General features: G+C 39.7%; 1 non-coding gene across 1 annotated transcript; it reads left to right on the plus strand.

Annotated features, from left to right (window-relative positions):
• Positions 1 to 3,323: 3,323 nt before the first annotated feature.
• On the plus strand, positions 3,324 to 3,455 carry LOC116890548. The gene has a single exon (XR_004386724.1). It is a non-coding gene; the product is annotated as a small nucleolar RNA SNORA17 (small nucleolar RNA).
• Positions 3,456 to 7,327: the final 3,872 nt, after the last annotated feature.

Here is a 7,327-nt window from a genome sequence, read left to right on the forward strand (position 1 = left end):
ATTGCTGTGTAATATTCCATTGTCTAAATGTACCACATTTTCTTTATTCATTCTTTGGTTGAGAGACATCTAGTTTGTTTCTAGTTCCTGGCTAGTATGAATAAAGTTTTGTAACTTATAATTTGAAAATTATACCTCATCTATTGAAAATTACATTTATCTAATTTATAGAATAGAATTTTATAGATTATTGAAGAAGATATGCTATGTTCTCTGTGCATGCTGTGATAGTGCATGATTTTATGCTTATCCATTACCGTTCCTAATTCCATTAAGAGATAATTAAACTTTCTCATACCTGAAAGTGGAATCATCCCATACTTGAGTGTAACTGAAAAGAACAAAATCTAGTGTGCAGTGTGCCGTCAAAGGGCTAAAAAGGAAAAGCTGATTTTTGGGAAAACCACCTCATGCTCTATTTGTTAGTTTATAGACTCAAATAAAACAAATGAAGTTAAAATAAAGAAAAGCAGAAGATATTTGTTTTGTTAGTTTTATATAGTAAGTATGATATTGTCTTATATAATTTACAATCATATTTCATTATGTAAAATTAACATTATAATAAAAAGTTCTGCAATCTTTAAGAAGATACACTTAAGGATCCCCATATAGTTTAAGTTGAAGCTTAGAGAGGAAAGGTTTTTAAAACCCATTCATATGACATTAAATAATTGAGTTTCAAAGGGTGCACACAATATCATTCTCATGTGGCAGATCCTGAAGCCAAACCAAATCTCATAGCTCAAAGCTTTGTTCCCAAAAGCAATCTGCAGTTGTCCCAAGTACCATGTTCTCTGCTACAGTCGAATGGGCAGTGATAATAATCATAAAATTAATAGCATAGAGTAGCTATAAATCATTAAGATTTATATCAGAATTTCAGAATAAGGTGTATATATTTTCTTTTCCTCCCCTTCTCATGAAAGTCCACAGGAGGCAGTCCTGCTAGTATCACAATCTAGACCAAATGGGACCTGTAGCATGAAAACAATTTGTTTCAATGGTGACATCACTGCAGGAATAGGCAGGTGCTTTTTACTGCTGTACCATGTGGACACTGTGTCCTCTGTCCTGCTGACAGTCCGTCATGTTCTGTGTGACCATTTCTCAGAGGTTGACACTTTTTCTCTTGGTCTCTCCCTGGAGCACAAGCACCTCAATAATAAAAATTGTCTTTCTTATTTGTGTAACATAATGTTGGGCTCATGGTAGGAGCCAATAAAAGTTACAGATGAGTTAAATAATTAATTAACAGAAAAAAAGAGGAAATTGTAACTGTATAGAACTGAATGTGTTAGAAATACGAAATGTGGCTACAATAATCAAAGGGTTTAGTTCCTGAACATGTTTGGGAAAGATTAATTAAAAACTGAACTTGAAATGGATGTGAGACATTTGGGACAGCACTCACCAATGCTGCACCAAGTGACTTCATTGTAGCTTTGGTTATGAATTCCCAACACTGTCACTCTGTACTAAGCATACCCTAATGCCATGCAAGGCCAACAAATGTTACCTACACAGCTTGACTCTGCTTCAAGGATATTGCATATTGTTTTTACTCTACCTGCGATGTTTTCTGTTCTTGTAAAAACATAGTGAATTAAATCACCAAAAACAGAGGGTTTTAGCATTTTTTAATCATCATTTTTCATCAGGTAAGTGTCAAATTAGTGTATGTTTTTAGTTGTACTGTGTTAACATATTTGAGTTTTAAAACTGCCTTTGGAATTATTAACTTGTGTGTTATGAAAACATATTACAGTTTTTGATTTAAGATTAGAGATTAGTACCAATTTTTCCACAAATTTTGAAATAATCCCAGACATAATTCAATTTTTTTACTACATATTTATCAAACTGATATTATAGTCTATATAATGATAATCATTGATCAACATCAAGAAATGAAACATGTTGAAGATACTCTGTGCCCTGCAGTAGCAAATATTTAGCCTAGATTTAAGTTTTTCATAAAAATACAAGTCTATGCATCTCGTTAGTAGTCTCTTTTATCTTTAATAAATAGTAAATACATATCAAATCATTTTAAAATACATTTATTGTTATTTTTATCATTAAATGCTCATGTGTATACCTATTTTATGACTGAATACACCCAAAGTCACATAAGAAATTCTAGGGTTAAAAACAAAAACCACAGAGTAAAAAGTGTTTAAGAAGATCCTAAAGGACATGCAATAGTATGTATTCATTTATAAGTGGATTTTAGCCATAAAGCACAGGAAAGCCACGCTAAAATCCACAGACCCAAAGAAGCCAAATAGCAAGGAGGACCCAAGGGAGAATTTTTGAATCGTTCTCAGAAGAAGAAATAAAATAGAAATCAGAGGTGGATAAAGGGAAAGAACTGGGTGGGAAAGGGGATGAGGAGGGGAGTGGAGCAGGAGGAAAGAGTCATAGGGGGCAGGGGAGAAAGAGTGGAAATCAGCAGTAGGGGGGACAATCTCTAGGATACGACAGAGACCTGGGATGGGGTAGGACCCAGGGTGTCTATGGGGGAGATTCTACCTGAGATTCCTAGCAGTGTGGAATATGGATTGTCAAGTATCTACTTCTGTTAGCCAGGCAGGACTCTCGATGATGGGATAAGGACAGCAATGCACAAAACCTTTGTCCCAAAATGTGTCCTGCCTACAAGATATGTAGGGACAAAGATAGAGCAGAGACAAAGGGAATGGCCAACCAATAACTGGCCCACATTGAGATCCATCCTATGGTAAGAACCAATCTCTGACACTATTATAAAGATATGCTTGCAGAAAGGGGCCTAGCATAGCTGTCTTCTGAGAAGCTCAATCCATCAGCCAATTAAAACAGAGGCAGAAACCCACAGCTAAACACTGGATAGAGCTCAAGGATTCTTGTGGAAGAGATGGGGAAAGGATTTAGGGACATGAAAAGACAGAACCAACCAGAGACTGAACAATCAACCAAGGAGCAAGGATGGACTGGGCCTAGTCCCTTGCACATATGTACCAGATTTGCAGTTTGATATTCATGCACTTCCCCTAACAACTGGAGTGCTACCTGTCTCTAAATATGTTGCCTTCCTATGGATCTCATTCCCCTAACTGAGCTGCCTCAGTGACAGAGGATGCACCTATGTCTGGAGGGAGCGGACAGGATACCCAGAGGAGTCTCCCCCTTCTCAGAGGAGAAGTAAAGGGCGAAATAGGGAAAGGATCTGCATGAGAGGTACTGGGAGGATGGGTGGGCTGATATTGGAATGTAAAGTGAATATATAAATTGATTTTTAATATTAAACAAAATAAGATAAACAAAAGAATCCTTGGATTGTTACCCCTAGGGGTGTTGCAGGTATGACTGCCATGTCAGAAGTGGGTTGGTAGGTGGCAGAGAGGAGAGAGATGATGTCTATGTTCAGTGTTCTGACTTATGAACATTCAAATGATTAGTAGCCCAACACTCCCTGAGAAAAGCACATTTGAAATGATCACCAGTCTGGCACCAGGGGATTTAGACAGGGAGCTAGCCTGAGACAAAAACCATTCTGGTGCCAGGTAGACCCAAAGGGCTCCTAGGATTAGAAGCAAGCTGGAAACTAGACGAAACCCTCCTGGTACTGAGGGCTATGAGCAGGAGTAAGCCCATGGCAGGTAAGGGGACACTCCTGGAAGGAGTGAACCACAGATGATCACCAAAGTCATGCGACCTTAACAGGGAACAAGCCTGAGATGACCACCAGTCGGGTGCTGCACATGTCTGGGGGAAGAGGTGGTGGTGGTGCAGACTTGCTGAAAACCATAATCTATGACCAGTCATAGCACTCCTGACACCACTCCTGAGATGACCCCTGACACTCAGAGCCCTGGGCACCAGTAAGAGAAGCATTTAAGTGGTGGAGAAATTGAAGAGAAAGAGAAACAGAAGGATGTGGAAGCAATGAAGAGAGGCAGAACTGGAGACTCAGCCTGATATGAGTAGACAGAGGTGTCACCTGGGACCATGGTAGAGTCCTGGCTTATGCTGTCACTAGAGAACATATCTTGCTCCCATGGCTCTGCTGTATCAGGGGGTCTGTTACCACCAAAGGCCAGGCAGATATCCCTGGTCTGGGCTACCCCCAGGGGACTTATTATTGTCCATGGGCTCTACAGAATTGTCTTCACACTTTACCTGGGCATCATAGGAGAGATGGCCCTGAAAGAATGAAAGCAAGAAAGTTGAGCTCTCCCCTAACGAACTGCAGTACTTGGGAGACTGGCCCTGCACATTGCAGCCTTGAGGTTATGACTGTAGGAGAGCTGGCCATACCACTCATCTCTCATGTAATGGCATTGATAAGGGAGAGATACCCTGCTCCCCCTTTCCCCTTACCACCAGTAAAATGCAGGAGAGCTGACCCTGGGATTATGATAGAAGAACTGGCCCAGCCTCTCACCAGCTGCCCCACTCAGGAGAGCACTCCCTGCACCTTTGTTGGACAGCACAGTACAGCTGACCCTGATGGTAGGAGTTGCAGGCAAGCTGGCCCTAAGGGAGTGAGCATGTGAGAACAGGCCCCAGTGCGTGTTGAAATATGTGAGAGAGACACTCCCCTCAACCCTTGCCACCCATGGCAGACAGGACTGAGGTCATCAGAGCAGGAGAGCTGTCCCTTCTCCTCACCTGCTATAGCATTTGGGAGAATGGGCCCTGCACTTCACCTAACACAGTAGAACTGGCCCAGGTTAGCTAGCCCCAAGGGCATGAAAACAGGAAGGCTAGGCCTCCCCTTGTCTGCTGGACAGTTGCATAGATGAGAGAGAAATCCCCTTATACTCCCTCATAAACCTCACTATCTATGGCAGGCAGGAGAGCTGGCCCTTGGGCCTGAGTGTGGGAGAGCTGGGTATATCCATCACCAGCTGCACCACTCATGAGAGCATTCTGTGTACTTCACCTGGACAGTAGGGTAGAGCAGGTCCTAGTTATGGGGGTTGATGGTGAGCCAGCCCTGAGGGCATGACAGCATGAGAGCCATTGGGCTGACCATCTCAGATACCTCTTAGCCCAGATCCAGGGTTTTGAATTTGTCCATCCCAACAGCTACCCCATTGATGAACTCTTGGAGTTAATGAAGGGGCCAGTCCTACAGATCCAAAACTACAGGATCTCCATGACACAGGCCCATATCATTATGTCTGAGTGGAGTCCTGGAGTGTTTCAGTATTGATAAAGTAGCATAGGCTTTGTACCAGACCAACAAGTTATTGCAATGAACACTTGCAAGTAAAAGAATGAAAAAAGGGTACCCTGTGGGACACATACTACAGCTTCCACAAGAATTTTTCTGTTGTGGGGGAGGTTGCAAGGGTGAAGGGTGGGTTTGAGAGAAGAGGAAGATGAGTGGAATTGGATGAATGATGTGAAATACACAAATAATGAATAAAAAGGAAAACAGGAAAAAGAAAGGAAAAGAATCCTTGTACTGGATCCTAAATTCACTCAAATTCACCATAAAATTAGCCATAACAAAGTAGTCACACTGGAATTGAGGTCTTGGGTATGGCACACAAGTGATCTATTTCTGAACTATATTCATGGTGTATATTCACATTTACATTACCATTATGAATGAAGGAAAAGTTGTTACATCCTACCTAGGAGAACAATGAGAGATATGTAAGATAGAAACTTTAATCAGCATAAAAGAGATCTAAACAACAGCAATCAATAATTGATAGTAAACCAAAGGTAATGCTCTGACACTCCCTTTCCACATTCTGCCATCTTGATTAAGTTATTTCATTCTATGCATATTTACCAAATAATCATGAAAACACTAATTCTTTTTTCAAAAATGTAAGATGACAGTAATCAGAATACGTGTTGACTGATTCTATGCTTCTCAGAATGAACTTTGGAAAAAGGTTGAATAACTTCACAGACTTGTGACCAAGATATGGATAAATCTGAAACAGAAGAGTAAGAATATAAAGATTACAAAGGGAATAATTTTATCTTTATAAATACATAAATTTGGCAATTCTCAAAATTAATAATCACATTTAATGGCAATTTTTCTTGCAGCCACCTGTTTATTGATTAAAAGTATCTGGGAGCAAGCCATGGGTACCCACAGTTACAGTCAGAATTAACTAAGAAACACATCAATGCTTGTGAAAATCTAAGTTCTAATGTCCATTGAATGTATCCAGAATATTCAGCATGTGTTTGGTTACTGGCAATAAGGCATCGCATCACTATCAAATATTCTACATAGTTACTGCTTTACTTAACAACTAATATGAACAAATGAAGCAAGAATGAAAGAATTATTAGTGCATCTATGTTCTAGTACATCTCTGATTCAAAACATAGTCTTAATGCCCAATTTAAAACAATCTTCTAATAATGTGGAAGTGTGTTGAATACCATTTGAAACAGCCCTGCTAATGAAGCTCAAAGGTAGAAATGAATTGTCATTAAAAGTTAGAGAGAAAAAGTAAAATCAGATTACTTAGGCTGAAATAGCCCATTATAGGTTTCTTCAGAACATGAAAGTTTTGACTTTAAAACCAAAAATCCTTAACAATCCTAAAGTAATTCTAAAGACAAAATACATAACACAGCATAGCATAGCCCATCTCGTCAAATAGCGAAAGCACGGCTGTCTGTTGTTACTGTTTTGTTTTGCTCTTTTAGTTTGATGAGCACATTTCAGCATTTTATTGCTGTAGCTGTGGTGTCTTAGAGATTAGAGAAAGGAGAATGACTATGGTGGAATGCAGTCACTAGAATCAGCTTAAACAGGACACCAGTGGACCGGAACACCTCCAGTACCTGCTGACTAGTGAGGACTGTCACACTCAAAACTTAGTCAAGCTTATTTTTCCCGAAGTGCAAAAAAAAAAAAAATCTCACAAATAATAACACATTTCAACAGTCTTTGTTTCTTTGAATAGAAAACACTTTACCATGTCATAGACACCAACACCTTCAGCAGAAATGTGAAGATTTGTTTTTACAATTAAAGATGTATGAGACTATATGTTGCTTCTTCCTTTGAACACACCAGTCTTTGATGACAAGATTTGTGCTTTACTGTAAGTCTGATGAGAATCTAGGCACTAGCATGGGCAGGTAGTTCATAAATATTTGAGTGATTTCCCTAGCCTCAAATTATCACCACTGTATGAAAAGGAAATATTAATGCCTACAGTTCTCTTCAGAAACCCCTGAGAAGCAATAATTCTTCCATAGAAATGTGTCCAGCTCTAAAATAGAGCATCATGCTCCATTGTTCAGTGCAGAGAGGATTGTGGAGGTACTGAAAGGGAGCAGTAGCCATTGTTTC

This window comes from Rattus rattus, chromosome 1, assembly GCF_011064425.1.
Source record: "Rattus rattus isolate New Zealand chromosome 1, Rrattus_CSIRO_v1, whole genome shotgun sequence".
NCBI classification, from domain to species: domain Eukaryota; kingdom Metazoa; phylum Chordata; class Mammalia; order Rodentia; family Muridae; genus Rattus; species Rattus rattus.